Here is a 19,105-nt window from a genome sequence, read left to right as displayed (position 1 = left end):
CAAATTTAGACCTACGGGAATAGTTAATTACATGTCAATTTAGCGTCTCGTAATGTAGTTATTAGAGATGTTTAGTGTTAGCCAAATGCCCTTAAATAGTCTACCTGTCTACGCAGAGCGCACCTTCGCATACTTTACATAGTTAATGTAAATACGGAATCGTGCAATAAACTTGTTGGTACGCTCATTATAAGATGCTTTTACACTTACACTTCATAGAACAAAAACATGATCGGTTTATACACGCACGTTTAATGTTTTTCTATCACGAGTCACCACAAGTAAGCTCGAATAAAACTATTTTATATGAGCTGATGTTTGCGACTTCGTCCGCGAGAATCATTTACACGGATAGCGCCATCTGTTTTTAATTTCCCTAAAATTAGCAAAATACTGCATCCATACTACACTAGCGGCACGCTATGATGGCCGGTTTGACACATTACAATAGTGATGTGGAATGTCAATTTATTCTCGAACAAAAAACAATTAAGTTTTGTTTTTGTACCTGATTAAATAGGTTTAATAAAACAAAAATGTATATGTTTATTTAATTTATTTGAACGAACTGAATATTTGAACGAAAATGAATATACATACTTTATATGCACACAAGAAACATATGAATACAAAAGATACCGAAAAAGGTGCCACAAAAGGCCATAATTAATCAGATTCGTCCATACTACTATTTTCACTGTCGTCACTGCTATCATCACATACATTAATAATTATATGTTCGTTTTCTATAATATTATCTATTTTCACATCTCTTTCATAATCTTCCCTTATTAATTTAACAGTTCTATTCACAACCTTTTCCCAGTCTCCTTTAGTCACATGTTCACAAGCTTCTTCTAATAATTTTAGCATTTTTTTTGTGGTAAATGGGGGTTCTGTATTGTGTCTTGCAGCATATCCCTTAATTTGAGCCCACACCAACTCAATCGCATTATACTCACAATGGTAAGGCGGTAACCGTATAACTCTGTGCCCATGTTCTAATGCTATTTCGTCAATGACGTATCGGATCTTGGTTGGTTTGTTTTCTTTTAAAAGACGTACTAATTCCGCTTTTAACATATTCATGTTTGCATCTACGCCATTTTTACGAAGCCATGCGACGATATCAGCTTTCTTTTGGGATTGGGCAGGTGGCTTGTCAATTTGCATCGAGTGGTATGGGGCGTTGTCCATAATTATAATAGATGGTTCAGGGAGGCTACACAACATTGAGGTAAACCATTCAGTAAACTTTTCTCCATTCATGTCTTCATGATAGTCTCCAGTGGTTTTTGACGCAAAAGCCATGAGAGAACCTTCGACAAACCCGTTGATGGTTCCGGCGTGACAAATTATAAGTCGCGATCCTTTTCCTACAGGAACTTTGGAAGTAGATGCTGCTGTGTCATCGTTCCAAGAACGGCCTACAGTATGGTTAGCATTAAGCCATGTTTCATCCAAGAACACAACATTTTGCCAATTTTTGATTTCTTTCACTTGCCGTAAAAAAGTATACCTTGCCATCGCTATATCAAATCTTTCCATCAATATTTTGCGTTTGTTACATTTTTTGTATCGAAATCCAATGGTCTTCAAAATCTTCGTTAAAGAACTTTCCCCACCGAAGAATAATCCAGCTTCCTTCAGTGAATGCACCAACTTTTTTCTTGTTGGATACTCCTTCTGTAAATAGTAGCCGTAAACATGTCTTCGGATAGCATCGGCATCAAAGCTATCGATGCCTACGACTGGTTTTGCTCGTTTTCTCTTTTTTGGTGTGTGAAGTTTATTTTCTTCTGTGCCAGTCTCGCCATATTTTTTTTTAGTTATCCGTCTAACAGTTCGTTGTCCAATATTAAGCGCATCAGCTACGCGTTCAACCACTGACGTTATAGGTAAAATTGGCCCTCCATTTTGAGCTTCACGATCGAAATAGTTACGAAGGCGTATTAGGAACTCACGTGTCTGACTATTTAGAACAGTTCTCTGCGTACGTTCGGTCATATCGACGAAATCCACAACAAAGGGCTTGAACAGAGTCCAAATTAACGAGCAAGGGTCAACAGTAATGCAGTATCAATATTTGAAATCCAAAGCCAGGTCAAAACTATATCACAATCGCATTGCACTGACAGTTTATACTTTTCGAAGCAACGTCAATTCGAAACTGCTTTGTTTTGCATTGAGCATTGACGCGAGTTTGCCGGAGGTAGTAGTTGTGCTAGCCAGCGATCCTATGTGACGATCGTATTAGATTCCATTTTTAAAAATTTATTGATATTTTTTTGCGATTTCAGAGGTTTGTCCACATAGTGAAAATTGTTCATATTCACAAGTACATTCACCCCTTAAATGGTGCAAACTGATTTTTCTACACTTGTATACATTTAAGAAATCAATTTAATAAATAAATTTTGAGTCCTAAACCTAAAACTACATTCGATAAAATTTATGAATCTCTGCACATCACTATCGTCAATAAAGTAATACAATTATTTCCTTCAAAGTCGTTATCAATTAATACGGAACTTCATGAGCGGACAAACGTCAAACCGGCCATCATAGCGTGCCGCTAGTTTAATGTTATAAATGCAAAAGTCCGTCTCTCTGTTTGTCTGTTACCGTTTAACCGATTTTAACGAAACTTGACAGGATCAAGATCTTGTAGACAGACACATCTTGTCCAGGAAAATCAAAGCATTCCAACTGGATTAAAAAAATTAGACCCACGCGGATGAAGTCGTGGTTACCATCTAGTAAATATAATTTCAGTTAACTTATAAATAGTTCCATTATTATTTATTTTATTTTTATCAATTTTGCCTATTATAATTGTTTATGTTAATAACACCAGAGATTTTAAAAAAGATTTATACCAAACATCGCTTCATTTTGAACTTTATCCCATTTCATTCATATTAAAAATTGTCCAAGGCCGCAAAGTTAAAATCATACCTAAATCGTGTAGCAACAAAATATTGCATTAAGCAGATTATATCTAATCATTTGAAATTATAGTCTGGGCATTAAAAGTGCTCCATAATGTTAGACTCTTATTAAGTAGGTTTTGCATTTTATTAATCAAATCTCGACCATAATTTGCATGTAAGACTGGTACGTATTTTTATGGTAGCAATTTAAAAATTCATCAAAAATTATTTCTATCGGTAATATAAATGTTACTCGCAGATTGTAATTTATATAATATGGATGTAAAACAAAGCTTCATTTACGCTTGAACAACATAGTGCGATAATACAGCATGCTACAAGCCGCATGGTACAGTTATACTTAAAACTAGCTTATGCACGCGACTTCGTCTTCGTGGACTACACAAATTTCAAACCCCTGGAGTTTTCAAAAATCCTTTCTTAGCGGATGTCTACGTCATAATAGCTATCTGCATGCAAAATTTCAGCCCGATCCATCCAGTAGTTTGAGTTGTGCATTGATAGATCAGTCAGCCAGTCAGGTTTTCTTTTATATATTTAAATATAGAAGATTCATCGGCAAACTGTCCTATCATTATATACTACATACCTACGCACCTATACAAAACGATGATATCTCGGCATAAAAGAGACTTCTACATGCTGCATGCATCTATTAGTAGCCTTAATATTTGTCCTTATTATTATAAGAAAAAAGAAAACAGTAATAAGCTTATTTTAAGTTACTAACTAGTCAGCATAGTGTATACCTACTATAGCAACAAAACAAAGAAAAATTTACTTTGAAATTTTCCAAAACATAATTCTGCATCCATACCTACCCACTCGAAACACTTGAGAATACAGATAGCGTGATGCAACTTCATCATATTATACATACCAGCAGGTAATATCTGTAAAATATTTGCTTTGTCCTTACATTCTAAAGATGCATTAAGAAACAACCTCGTTAATCTATTACCATACACGGTGCATTATCGATTGAATTATATAAATAAAAGAGTACCTACAGCATATTTTAACGACGTACATAATAACAAGCATTACATAAGGCTCATGAAGCTTTGAGAAGTTTATTGTTCCTATAAAAAAAATAGTTTTCTACGATTTCTGGTACAGGTATTCAAAAATCAAACTAAATATGTAAATTTATTTCTTATCAAATATTTTCGTGAATGAAATACTAGCTGTTTTTCCGTGTGGCTTCCCACTATAAAAAAAAACCCATGCAACTCAAATCTATCACCACCCATATTAGGTATATATTTGTTATCATTGCATTTAATATAAGTCTGGATATGTGAATGGAGTCCACTTATAACATCTCTATTTAAGTTATTTTGGACATGTACCCCTAATTGGCTTGTGAGAACGGAATTTTAAAATCGTATTGCTTTACAGTTCTGTGTAGAATATAAATATGGATAGATAGACTACACCAGGTACATGTGGTTACGATGCTATCATCACTTACGCTGCCGGTCGAAAAATACCAAGCGCCATATCAATAACTCCTTACAAATGTCACTAATACTCCACATACGTGTCTTGAAACATGCTTGAAACTATTTACAAAATCTGTCATCATAAACATATCTACCTCAGATATACTATAGTCTAAACTCTAAACTAATCACTGACCTCTATTAATACACGCTGGATCTGCGATTGCCGACCTCTTTTTGGAGAAACTTGATTTTTGTAATTTTGGCAGCGATGAGGGTCATGAGCGTATATTACGTGACAGGTCGAGATTGCAATCGGGGCGGGGACGTCCCGCACATCCACACAGCCCCCACTCTAACCCGGTGCGGGATAGCGCGGGTGATGTGCGGGTGTGCAGAGCGTCCCCCCCGACTCATACCCCGATTGCCATCTCGACCTGTCGCGTACTAGGCATACTTGGAGCTAAATGTCAGTGATAAGACAGGGGACCACAAACCACTAGTTTGTGTTTGACACGAATACCCTTTGAGACGAAGTGTCAATTTTAATTTCCTATACACACGGAAAGGTGCTTCGATTCAGCACTAAAAAAATTGTAGGGCACACGTCTTCCAGCGTACCTACTTGTATAATATGTTTATTTCAGAAACTAATACTAAGGCTAATATGCTAAGGCTAATTTATTAGTGTCTGCGATAAATAGCCGAGAAAATAACGTGTCACGAAGATAGAACATTGTACACACTATATTCCCATGCTCTACAATAAAACAGACTGTTTATTGGTTTGCAGGAAGAGCTGAGTAAATATTGCATTTGATCTTGTAAATTCTATTCAATCTGTTGCCGTAAATAAGTGAAAGCGAGATTTTATCCGTACATTGATAAAATAATATTAAAGCATTGCAGGAAGAATACTTATCCTTTTAGATTTTTTTGACTTTATAATGTAGGTAGTTATTAACTTAAATATTGGGCACCAGAGGTCAGGTAAATTGGATATTTAATATAACTTTTAAGTTAATTTGGGATCCTAATATATATACTAATATTTATATAATAAATGCTAAAGTATGTCTATCTGACTATTTGCCCATTCGTTTGACCAATTTTGACGAAATTTGGTACAAAGAAAGCTCGCATTCCGGGGAATGTACTAACATTTGACGCCTGCCAGTAACGTCAAAGCCTCGATTTTGTTAGAAGTAACTGTCGTGAACTTTGCTACTACTATTTTTATCCCGGAAAATCAAAAAGCCTTGTGATTAAGATGTCAGCCTATTTGGGGGGGTGCGGGGTTGTAAAGAGCATTTTAATTTCTAATTAAATATCACTTGCTTTAACGAGAGTTCTCCATAATGTTAAATATGTAAAGTTTGCCAATCCGCACTTGGCCAGCGTGGGGGACAATGGCCACATATTTTCAACGACCTTGCCGGCAGTGCATCACACTTTTCAATCCTTAAATACCTACTCCGGAATGCGACAGCATCGCAACGAGTCAGTAAATAAAAAAGAGATACGTAGCAGTTGCCCGTTTCACTTTTCTATAAAGGCGTCTCAGCACGCGACCAGCTTTATCAAACAACATTGTAGACTAGCCCACTTTCCCGATATATCGAAAGCAACGGATCCATGGTATTTGCGGTTTCCTACAATCGAATACCACGCGGTTTTGCCTCGCCAATAGGGTAGCCATCTGTTTCCGATTGAATATCACGAGTTTGCGCTAATGATATCTTAAAACTCTTCTTTTTTTACAATCTTAGACCTTTCAGAGCTCAATATATTATACTTTTAAAATGTTCTTTCTCTGAAATAGCTGTTTTATAGTACGTTGGTATGATTCCATAAAGTTTGCGCTATGTGATAAGTATTATCAAATCTTATCGATTTTCGATGCTATGGTACCTACTCTGTTGCAGTATTTAAGAATATTCTATCACCTCTTTTTGCATTGCATCCCTCATTGCGAAACCCTTTCCATCTATCACAATGGTATAATAGTTGTATAAGTATATAATACGGTAGGCTCCTAGATCCTATCGACTCTATTATACAATCTAGACATCGTCTTAACTCATTGCCAGCCCTCTAATGAACACGAGTCTCCTTTAGAATGAGAAATAATGGGTGATATTACTTATTACTTGCTACAAAGTAATAATTCATATATCTTTAAGGATTATAACAGCTACTTTATTTTAGATTCATCCGCGTGGACTACACAACCAACAACTTCAACCTGTGGGGTTTTATCCCCTCAGGGATTGAATTTCCAAAAACTGTTCCTTAACGGTTGTCTACGTCTTGATAACTATCTGCATGCAAAATTTCAGCCCAATCCATCGTGGTTTGAGCTGTGCGTTGAAAGATCAGTCAGTAAGTCAGGCAGCTTTTCCTTTTATATATTTAGATAGATGACAAATACAGCAGTACCAATTATGTAACTAGGTCCCAACTTTGCCTAACCGCTGCTGGTAAACCTAGTCACCACCTACTATCATCGACTCTCCCTTGCCCGTCTTTGTTTATTATATTTAATTTGCGTATATCACTCGGAGAGGAAATCTCGAAGGCTTGTTTATAACCCGGCTCGTTAAGCTAACTGAAATTTACTAGGTGTTTTACATGGCAATTCCATTAATGTACGCACATTATTATGCGTTTGAATATTTATTTAAACGCTTTTGTTCATTGAATATTACATAAATCCTACAGTAAACATTACTTATGGTAAAAAAAATATATAGCATACCAGAAATTGTAAATTTTCCATATAAAAAATATGATAGGTACTAGATGATACCTATCTTTGTCTACGTAGATTTAGGTTTTTAATAATCCTACGTAAAAATAGCGTAGGCAAGTAGGTACGTCTATCTCGGGATGCATATCTATACTCATATTTACGCGTGAGTGAATCGTGATTTAAGGCACTTATTTCGTTTTTTTTCACTTTGCTTTAAATGCTTTGACTGGTGGCTCAGTTATTATATATTTGATATTAAGCTATCTGTGTACCTAATTTTTTATAATTTTTTAGTGTTTTTACCTACACTTCAAGTAAAATTAAGGTAAGCGAAACCGTGGCCGAGTTGGTCACGGCATCGGGCGCGAACCCAGAAGATGCAGGTTTGATTCCTGCCGGTTACGCAATTTTTGATATGTATTTAAAATTATTTAGTACCTAATTTTGTAAAAATCGGTTGGTCGGTTTATTATCATGGCCCATCAAGCCTTGAAAATGTAACAGACAGACACTTTTGCACTTAAAATTAATTAAGTATGAATATGCCAAATGTGTGCCATATTAAGGGAATTTCTACTGTTTATAGAAAAAAATTGTATTTGTATTTGTGGCCTTAGTGAAATTATTAATATTTGAATTACCTATATGCTAATAATATTATGATAATAAAATCAGTTACATAATAGTAACTTGCATTTAGTACTCGAGTGTTGACATATAATAATAATAATATATTATGAATAGATTTATTTGCAAATGTCGACACCATATTTCGTTAATAAATTAACTTCATTTCAAACACTGATTAGTAATCTCACACAGAGATAACTCAGCTAGTCTGTTTATTGCATGTCTAGAGTACTTATTTAAATACAAGTTTACCTTTATAAAATGGCATTGTAAAGGCAAGAGGAGCGATAAATTTTCATTAGGAAAATCTATGGTAATAAAATAAAAAACAAAACAGCCCGCGTCCTCATATTATTCTAAATCGACAACACTTATTTCCTTTTGAATTAATTAAAATAATCCTACCACTATTCCTTATCTTTAGTAGTAAAGTAAGGCCGGGCGTGATCCCTTATAAAGTCATTGGAGGCGTCAAAACGCGTCCAATGCTGTAAAATATGTGGATATGCAAATGTTTAGATAAAAGAAGGTTGTAATATGCAAACCTAATGATACAGACAGCACACTCCGGGAAAATATTATAAACTGGTTTAGTGTCGCCGCAGACATAGCTTAGTGCATTGCGAATGTTTATTTGGAACAACTTCATTGAGATCGCGTAAAGAACTGCAATCAAACTCGTAGCTAAAGCCTGAAACACACAAGAAGTAGTGGCAGTATATGCAAAGTGGCTCCTAGACGTAATAATATATATAGGTTAGGTACAATAGCCGGCAGGAAATAATGTACATCGACCTTTGACAGAAAGTTCGGCTTCGTAGAGCGTTGTCTCTGTTACTCAAACCCATGTGACGTTTTGTCGGTTTCAACGACAGAGACAACGCTCTACGAAACTGCTTTCTCTTTCTAAAGGGCGATGTACAATATTTTATACCGGGTACTGTAGGTACTAGCAGTGGCGAACAGGTCGTAGGTAGGTATCTACGAAAATAAGGAATGTGAATATGAATACTTAAAATAACTTATAAATATGTCGAACGCTAAATAAAACTCATAAGCACACACTCACACACGCATACACACACACATACAATCATACACACACTGTTGTAATTTTATTTTATTATTGTATATACCTACATTTATTCTAACTCTATTCTGTTAAAATAGTTTAATTATAATTTTAAGTAATCTCTTTTGGCCTTCTGTTATACCTAGATTTAAATTTAAATAATAATTATGTATTTACGCTGTTGATTACTTTCAAATAAACAAAAAAAAAAAAAAAAAAAACTAACTTTAAAGGATAGGTAGGTAACTAATAACTAGCACGGACCTAAAGCAGCAATTAATTTCAAAAAAAAAGATACAAATTTCATTTTGTTCTACTTATTTATTTGTGATAACTAAATCATTTTTTAGAAAACTATAACTGCAAATCGGAACAGAAATATTTTGGTAAGTAGTTTCTATTTTGTACAATTTACGCAAAAAGCACCAATTTAAATTACATAATTCAGTTATTACAACACAAAAACATCCCGCGGTTTCATAAACTAAATCTAATAAATTCATACACAACCAAAAAACTTGGCAAAGCATTCAAAGCAAAGTAAAATACAACAGAAATGCCTTAAATCACGATTCACTCACGCGTAAAATGGCCGGCAAAAAGCATTAGCCAGAAAATGTCTTCTTATTTTATCAATTTGTTAACACAATTTACCGAAATCTACTTTTACCTCCATTTACCTACTCTAAAGCCGAAATATTACACACAAGATATGGACAAGTTTATAAGCTTGTTGCCTAGGTTGACAGAAGTTTTTTACATCTTAAAATTCAGATTCTACGGGTTGTTAACAATTATAAAGTATAAAAGTAAGTATAAAGTATAGAAAAAAATCACCACGCACCTCGGACTTCCTATAGGTACGTGTTAAGGTTCGGAGTTCGATTCTGGGCACGCATTTAACTTTTCGGAGTTAAATATGTGCGTTTTAACCAATGAAATGCCACATGCTTTAACGGTGAAGGAAAACATCGCAATGAAACTTGCAAGTTCTGTCACGTGGTCCTAGAATCTTAAAATTTTCTTTTGATTTGCCAATTCCAGTTCTACTTCTGTTTTACTGCTTCACATTATAAAACAGATTAATAAAGATATTTAACTACAAAAACAGACACAGCAGTCATGTAAAATTAGAAACAGATATATTTTAAGGGTCACTATACAAAGACTCAAAGCCATCAAGCGGATTGCCAATATAAAGTTTTCTTCCTTACAACATCTTATAATTTAATACATCAGGGCCTGAACAGCAGCGTAAATCTCTAAAACAACATTCACGCATTTAATGATCTAATATCTGGAGCACTCGTAAGTTGACTGACAGATAAGTGATTGTGGAATTTGTTACCATCGTAAACTTGCTCGTTATCATAATATTGGATATATTGAGCCACACCTATATATATCTCACTGTAATTATATAAAGTAAGAGCTACTGTTCTCTAATAGATGCTGAATTGCTACTGTTTTAACATTGTTTTTAACTAGAGTCAGGTTATTTGATAACTACTAGACGATACGCGCGTGGATTGGTTTTGAAAATACCGTGGGATTTTTTTCATTTGTGGAATAAAAATAATTTATGTAGGTTTCAAGCTATCTCTATCTAAGTAACTGATGGACAGACAGAGACAGACACACACAGTTTCGCAATTTATATTAGTATGGATATGGATTCAGCTAGACTATACAGTGTAGGACTTAGTAAAGTCAGCAGCTTTTAGAGTGTATATATAAGATAATATACGAATTGCACTAAAAAGACAAATTACGACTTTCAAAGGAATCCTAAATTGCAAATTAAGGTGTACAAAAAATTTGATCTTCGAGAAATAAACAACAAACAGATTAAAAAATTAAATAAACGCCGCATCATTCAACAAATTTCATTATTCTTGTGATTTGACGATTAGCTATAGAACCGAAAACTTACGAATTTGGTAACCAATTCCAAGAAATGCGCGCGAAACTACGACTTCAATAATGAAAAATATTTGGCAATAGATGTTGTTGTTTATACCAATTACCATATTTTTTCTATGAAATAAAAACAAAAATAAAATTAATTTAGTCTTCTAAATTGTAGGGAATCTGTTTTATTCTTTAGGAACCTTTGCTCATCTTATTCAAATGCCATGGTTCTTAAATAATATAACAGCTACCTCTATGTGCCCTCTAAAAACAAATTAACTGTGTATCACTATACCTACTGCAAGTAGGCGAGCGAAAACCATAAAAAAAATTCACAATGACCAAAACGGTTTGTAATACTAATCTTGTTTTATAATACTAATTACTGCTGTTAGCGTTACTCAAACTCGTGTTACGCCTATTTTCCATAAGCACGGTAGGTACAAAAAAGGGTATATAGTATTAACGCTTATTAGTTTCATCACGAGCGTAAAAAAGCTGCTCGAACTCATACATCAGTGCTATAATGAAGCGTGCGCTTTCAAAGTGATAGAGTTTGTTCTATTTGGGTACAAAACCAATAAATAATTTGCATTCGATTTTATTTTTAAATACACAATTTTTTATACCATAAATATATAGATCGATTTCTTACTATAATAAGGTAGAGGCCTTTAAAGTTGATAACTGTTTTACAGTATTGTTTATGTTTATATATAGTGCATTGAGCTATCACGACTTCGTAAGTGATGCACTAAAACGCGTACCCAAGTCACGGCTAAGCCATAAGTGTTTTGAAGTATTTACTTCGCCCTAGTTGGTCATGTTCCTCTCTTGCATTCTGACACACATTAATTTTTCTCACAGTACCTACAAACAACAATAATACTGCCCTGACACCTATGCAGAAAAGCAAAAGATATTCTCCACCACGTTATAAACTGTCCCATTATATTTTTAAAAGTGAGATAACCCTATAGATTATAAGCAATGCATTTACCTATAACCTTTAGGGTTAGTACAAGTTAACAACGTTGACATAATATTTCGAGTATCGAGACATAACGTCAAAGTAAAATGGACTTAAACAAGTTTCAAGTTTTGATAACATCATACCCTGACCTACCGTCACTCGTCAGCGCTCCAAGCAGAAACAAACAAACAACAACCAAAAGACAACTAATGAAAAACCATTAATATCATCAGTCTTAGGTCCATTTAATTCTGACTTTATAATTCTTGATGTGTTTGATATTCTGTCAATGTTAACGAATTTGTTAGTTGGCTTAGATGTACATTATTTTCTGCCGCGTACGGTTCCAGTTTGATAAATACGAATAAGTAGCTTTAAAAGCCATCTTTCCTATCATAAACATGTAGATTTATTCTGAATCTCCAAAACAAAAGACCGTATTATCTAAGCAGTTAGTATTTTAAAGCTGGGACGAACAGCACGGGTGAAGACGGAGCAAATCACCCGCAGCACTTATAACGGCGCAGTGGCTTCGGCACGCGCGAGAAAGCATCAATTACCAGGTCGTGATCGCACCCGACTACTTGCTATATAAATAAAACTAGTAGAGTTAAGGCTCTACTACATTAAATTGATATAACCGTGACTGTGACTTCACAAGAATAACTGTGACAAATGCTGTGACCAAATCCTTTTGTAGTTCGATCTCTCTATATTATTATCAAGGGCGAAAGTCATCTCTATATATAAAAATGAATCGCTAAATGTGTTGCTCATCGCAAATCTCGAGAACAGCTGAACCGATTTCGCTAATTCTTTTTTATAATATTCCTTGAAATACGAGGATGGTTCTTACGGAGATAAAAATTGAATTCAGCCTCCCCCTCAATATTCTAAACTCCACCCGAGCGAAGCCGGAGCGGTTCAGCTAGTAGTTTCAATAAATAGATATGCGCAAAAATACTAATATGTATTATGGTATAGATAGTAAACATTTATGTATCTACGCTGTACCTACCTGTATTTGCTAAAAAATAGCAGCCATGAGTTTTGTTTTTAAACTAGGTAATGCCCGCGACTTCATCAGGCAGTCTGGATTTAGGTTTTTTCATTTTCCAGGATAAAAAGTGGACCATATCTGTGTCCAGTCCACGCTATCTCTGTGCCAAAGGTTTTTAAAAATCCCTTTAAAAACTCTTTAATTTTTCGGGACAAAAAATTGCTAATGTCCTTTCCCGGGATGCAAGCTATCTATGAACAAAATTTCGTTTAAATTGGTTAAACGGATGAACCGTGTAAAGCAGACAAAGGGACAGACTAACAGGTCATTGTCATCATTCTGATCAACCCATTACCGGTCCTCTACTAAGTCGGGTCTCCTCTCAGAATGAGAAGGGTTTTAGGCCATAGTGTGCCACGCTGGCCTAGTGCGGATTGGTAAACAGACAAATACACTTATAATATTAGTATGGATGGACGGATGGATTAAAGCAAAAACAAATGAATCTTTTTTTAAGAGACTGTAGGTACGTAAGCTGATATTCTGGAGACGTGACAATTTATTTACGTACTAAGTAACTAGTGATGTACTGTGTTTATTACATTAATAGTAGTTCTACCTGTGACGATAAATACGTCTCACCTCTGTAACTGGCCATGCCTCGCCGTGGTGGCGCAATTGTGAAATGCTAGCCGAAAAGGTCTTCGGTTCAGACTGGTTATCTGTGATACCGATGATGATTCACCAGTGTAATTTGAACGAGATTAGAATATTGTAGAAGTATGTACGATTATTGCTATGATGCAACTTTTTAAATTACATATGCCTACCAAGTTAAAGATTCTGCGTATTAAATTTTATAGTGTACTTGAAACAACTTTAAATAATAATTTTACGAGATTGCATTATGGAGAAAGTATTTAGTTTTAGTTGGGCGACTTCTTGCTTAGTAAGTTTTTTTATTCAGATACAAGTTAGCCCTTGACTGCAATCTCACCTAGTGGTAAGTGATGATGCCGTCTAAGATGGAAGCGGGCTAACCTGGAAGGGATATATCTGTCTGTCTGTCTGCTAGCTTTTTACAGCCCATCCGTATAACCGATTTTATAGTGATAGCTGACAAACTACTTACTAATATTTACTATATTTTGTGATTCTTAGATACTCATCTTAAACTTACAAGCAGAACCGTACTTAACGCTATTGAGAAATTCGATTTTTTTTTTAAAACGTCTAGCAACGAGCCAGAAATTCGTTGGAACCACAGATAAGTGAACAAATAGAACCGCTACCAACTTATCCAATTTAACGGTAAACTATGGAATACTAATATATAAATGTAGATGGCGTTGAATGGGCACGCTCGGGCCACTCGTGACTCAGTAATGTGCGAGCAGCCACGCGCCCGCCGACATGTCATGTCACGGACCACGGTAGAGCTGTTAGGCTGGCTACAAACGTACCTACCGTTTTAGGATGGTGTAAAGAAAATACTAGTATATAAATGTAGATGCCACTAAATGGTCATGCTTGGGCCACTAGACGTGCGAGCAGTCACGCATCGGTCAACATGTCATGTCACAGCAGAGCAGTAGGGGTTGAATGGACACGCTCGGGCCACTCGTGACTCAGTAATGTGCGAGCAGCCACGCGCCCTCTGACATGTCATAACATAGTAGAACTGTAAGGCTATCTACGAACGTACCATTTTAGGATGGTGTGAGGAAATTAATACTAGTTACCTAATAAATGTTTTTTTTTCTCTTCTATCTGCGATCAGTCCCTGGACTTTATAGTCCAGGTTGGAGGTTCGTAAATGTTCACAGTTTAGGCTTAGCACATCAAGCGATGTGACATCCATAATAATTCCAGTCACACTACGCGCGCGTGTTTTGTTTGTGATTTCACACAATTTGCTCCCCAATAAATTAGGTGTAAAATTAGCACTTAAGGTGATTTGCTAGACCCAGCCGCAAAAATTCAAATTTTAGTTAGTTTTTCGAAAATAGTAGACTAATCATACATATAAAGCTTATTTATGGTAATGAGTTTTGCGCGCATAACATTTATGCATCTACAAGTAGTTTTTCCATAAAACTTTGGTCAAAAATACTCATTTACTTCATATTTGTTCCTGAAAGATCATTTTCTGAATTTTCCCAGATTTGCACAAATATGAAGTAAATGAGTATTTTTGACCAAAGTATTATGGAAAAACATGTAATATAGATGCATAAATGTTATGCGCGCAAAACTCATTACCATAAGCCTTCGATGTATAATTAATCTACTATTTTCGAAAAACTAACTAAAATTTGAATTTTCGCGGCTGGGTCTATCAAATCACCTTAAGCAGCGTAAGATCATGTTAAGTGGAGATATTTGCAACTTGCAAGAGATTTATCGGTAAGACAACCATTTTAATAGACAAAAATCGTATGATTTCTACACTATGTAGTTAGCCTTAAGCCACGAGACGTGTGCTAACGATCCTTCCTTTTACCTAATATATATTAAGGTGATTGATTTGTTTTTGCCACAGGTTTTTGCTCCCGATCACTGACTGACATTGATACCAACTATTATATAGTTTTGCGCGATTCCTTTTGATGATTGCACTATCAACTAATACGCCTCGTAAATAGTGATCTACTTATTATTATCAGAATATTGAGAGATGACGGGAAGTAATGTTTCAGTTATTTATCAATAATCTGATCTTCCCTTCAGTGAAAAGTTAACAGGCTAAAATTTAAAATGCCTAAAAGAATTCAGAATGTGGTAGTTTTTCTTCCCTGTGATTCCGTGTGGCTGGGCAGCGATCGGAAAGCTTCGAGATATTATCTTCTCGTCCAAAAAAACCCTGGTGTTTGAAGACCAAAGTCTTCGAACAATGCGTGTTGCCAGTGATAGCATATCGATCCGAGACACGTTAAAAAATTGAAATTAAATCGTGTTATTCATTAATAATCTGTTCGTAATACTTACTAATACTATACAGTCAGCCTGAGGCTCTAGACGGGTGCTACGACCGCTAGTCTTCCTTTTTTTCGCATCCGTCCCATTTTCGCTTTCCTAACAATAGCCTTGGTCACGCAGAAGGCGATTGATTCGCTTTCGCTTCCCCAGTGACGACACCCGTTAGGCCCTTGTTTTGCGATCAGCGACGCGGAAATTTTTTGATACTTTTGTGAAATATCTTCAATTGTTTTTAATTTATATAACGTGACCTTCGATAGTTGTGCGAATTCAATGATGGTTACATCATTCAATTACCGATAAAAAGGTACGTATGCTACCTACTTACATTAAGGTTTCTAAGACATATATACCAAAACTTAGATAAAGCTTAGTAATTACCTCAACATAATATTATCCTAGCTCTTGTCCACGGCTTCATCGTATTCATTGTATAGTCTATAGTACTTATAATGTCCCTAATTATCTTCTAGTGAAAAACTTTCAGATTCGGATCATTACCTACTTAGTACCCACTACTACCTACATACAAATTCACTAACTAACAAATTTTACCTGAACATAGTTTTCCCTAATTATTTATTAATAATACTCGATGATGCCCGAGACTTTATCCGTGTGGATTAAGTTTCAGAAATCCAGTGAGAACTCTTAAAACTCTTAGGGGTTAAAAAAGTAGCCTATGCCCGTCCCTGGAATGCAAGCTACCTCAATAGACGTACCAAACTACCAAATAGACGTAATTATGAAAAAAACCTGGATGAAATTAATTAATTTCGGCAAAATATAAGAAGAATCTTTTGCCTCGACAAGACATTAATAGACTGCTTCTTGTAATGTGGTACTCCTACGCGCGGCATTAACAAAGAATAAGTAATATGTTTTAGAACTAAATGTCAAAACATTAACGATTCTCCATGTGCGTCATATAAGTAACATTATATATGTAATTACGCCTCGGGGCTATGTATTATTTAAACGAGACACTGGCAATTTAGCCACAACAGCTACGAGACCACTAGTTTTCCTTGTCTTCTCATTTGATCTAGAAACAAATTATATAACATTAACTTGCCTAGTTTGCCTAGTGGAAGCTGTGATAGTCTAGTGGTTAGGAACTCCGCCTCCTAATCAGAAGTCGCGGGTTCGATCCTGGGCGCGTAACTAACTTTTCGGAGTTATGTTCGTTTTACGTAATTAAATAATCACTTGACATCGTGACGAAACCGGCATGCCTGAGAAGTCTCCATAATGTTCTCAAAGGTGTGTAAAGTCTGCCAATCCGCACTTGGCTAGCGCGGTAGACAAAGTTTACCAAGCGCAGCTATAATGCACTAAGGGTACAATATAACGACGCCTTCCTCATCCTAATGAAGCACCCGCGTTTCTGCAGTGCTAAAGCTATGTTTGCTGCTGCAAGGGTCCCTGACTTCTTCGCCATACTCCGAGCAAGGACGGTTTCCTTCTGGGAACGACTGACACACAGTACCAACGCTATCTTGTGTGGTATTGTAGAGGATCTTAGTAATCCTTTTACAAAACATTCGTCCAACCTGCATCGGTGCGACAACAACACCTTTACCTAGATTAGTTTTTAAATTGTTAGCTCCATTTTTTACATTTATATTCTTATTCAATTATTATTATTATTATTTTGAACGGACTATGCCTACAATCTACTTATTATATTTAAATTCAATTTAATTCAGAGTTCAAATAACATTTAAATTTTAACGATGCAACAAAATTTTATAGGTTCATCTTAATTCGGAAAGCAATAATACCGCTACATTAAAATAAACACCTATAAAATAGTGTACCTATTTAAGCGTTTAAACTATCGTGAGTGATTTCCATTATAAATATAATATCTCTCACCCGGCTATAGGTACTCACGTGTTTAGTCGAAGTTAGTCCGACTAGTTTCGAACCCATCCGGGGTCCTTTTTCAAGGAAGTCAGTTCATAGCCGGGTGAGAGATATTATATAAAATAGTGCCTATTGCAGATCAAGTAGGTAACCGAAGCACATATTTGAGTCGCGTAACACTTTTTAAAAAGAAAAACAAAAGTTTTCAAATATTGTTTTGTACATAAAAGTATGTATTTATTAAACACTGAATTGACTTTCTTCTTATAATTTTAAGAAAACAACGAATAAAATATAACTTCACGACCAATTCATAGATTTTTTTGATACACATGCACATAAGTTATTGGTAAATTCTGTGTATTATATACCTTTTATCATATATCTAGTGTTGGTTTTGAAATTATTACCTACCTACTTGCCTTAAAATAATAGTCAAAGTAAGTAACAAAGACCTTAACTAGTAGCAGAGAAGTTTTCTCACACTCTATTGATGTTGCGTTGCGGCTAACATCATAGACAAAAGCTAGTAAATTAACAAATAATATTCGGATACCGGCTTCCAGTAGGCGATCTCACCCACGGCTCACGGGTCAGCTTCGAACAATCGGTCAGCTTGGCTTACACCCTCAGGCAATATCCCATTATCGGTACGAAACAAACAAATTCAATTAGGGCTAAGAACACCGCTCAAAGAAGCCGAAAACTACCGATCTTATCCAACGGGGTCATCGACATATCGAATTACGCACTAAAACATATTCGCCTTTAAAGCCTTTAAACATTCATTTTACGATATCATCTTCACGAATTTTATTAAAAACTTTCAATGCAACTAGGTATTACACAATAGGTATGGTTTTTTAGGGTTCCGTACCTCAAAAGGAAAAACGGAACCCTTATAGGATCACTTTGTTGTCTGTCTGTCTGTCTGTCTGTCTGTCGGTTTGTCAAGAAACCTACAGGGTACTTTGCGTTGACCTAGAATCATGAAATTTGGCAGGTAGGTAGATCCCATAGCTGACATTCGTTACATCACACAAAAAAAATTGTGGTCATGAACTAATAATAATTAGTATTTTCAATTTTCTAAGAAAGATAACTATATCAAGTGGGTTTTTATATGAAAAGTCTTCATCTGTGCATTCTAAAACAGATTTTTATTTAATTTTATTAATCATTGTTTTTGAATTATCCTGCAAAATGTCGAAAAAATACGACTGTAGTACGGAACCCTCATTGCGTGAGCCTGACTCGCACTTGGCCGGTTTTTTTATAATATCTCGAGTTGCCTTAAATTATAGATGCCATTTTAAATAATTAGTAATGAAAAACTTCGCTGCTACGTGCTTTAACCTTTATCTTAATCTTAATATATTATCTTAATATATAATCCTAAAAGAAGTTTTCCAATACTTTAATAATAATCTCTAAGTATTTATGGTATGAAGCAAAGTATTAATCGGTATTTGTAATTGCAATCGATTATTATATCTTCTAAACTGTTAAGAGGCTTTCAA

At 35.3% G+C, this 19,105-nt stretch overlaps 1 protein-coding gene across 2 annotated transcripts in view; it reads left to right on the top strand.

Moving 5' to 3' along the window:
* Window positions 1–19,105, top strand: part of LOC117991212 (transcription factor hamlet-like) — a 157,105-nt gene that overhangs the window by 72,451 nt on the left and 65,549 nt on the right. The window lies entirely within an intron of this gene.

This window comes from Maniola hyperantus, chromosome 19 (assembly GCF_902806685.2).
Source record: "Maniola hyperantus chromosome 19, iAphHyp1.2, whole genome shotgun sequence".
NCBI classification, from domain to species: Eukaryota; Metazoa; Arthropoda; class Insecta; order Lepidoptera; family Nymphalidae; genus Maniola; species Maniola hyperantus.
Note: the sequence above shows the minus strand (reverse complement) of the source record. Positions and strands in the feature narration are given on the sequence as shown.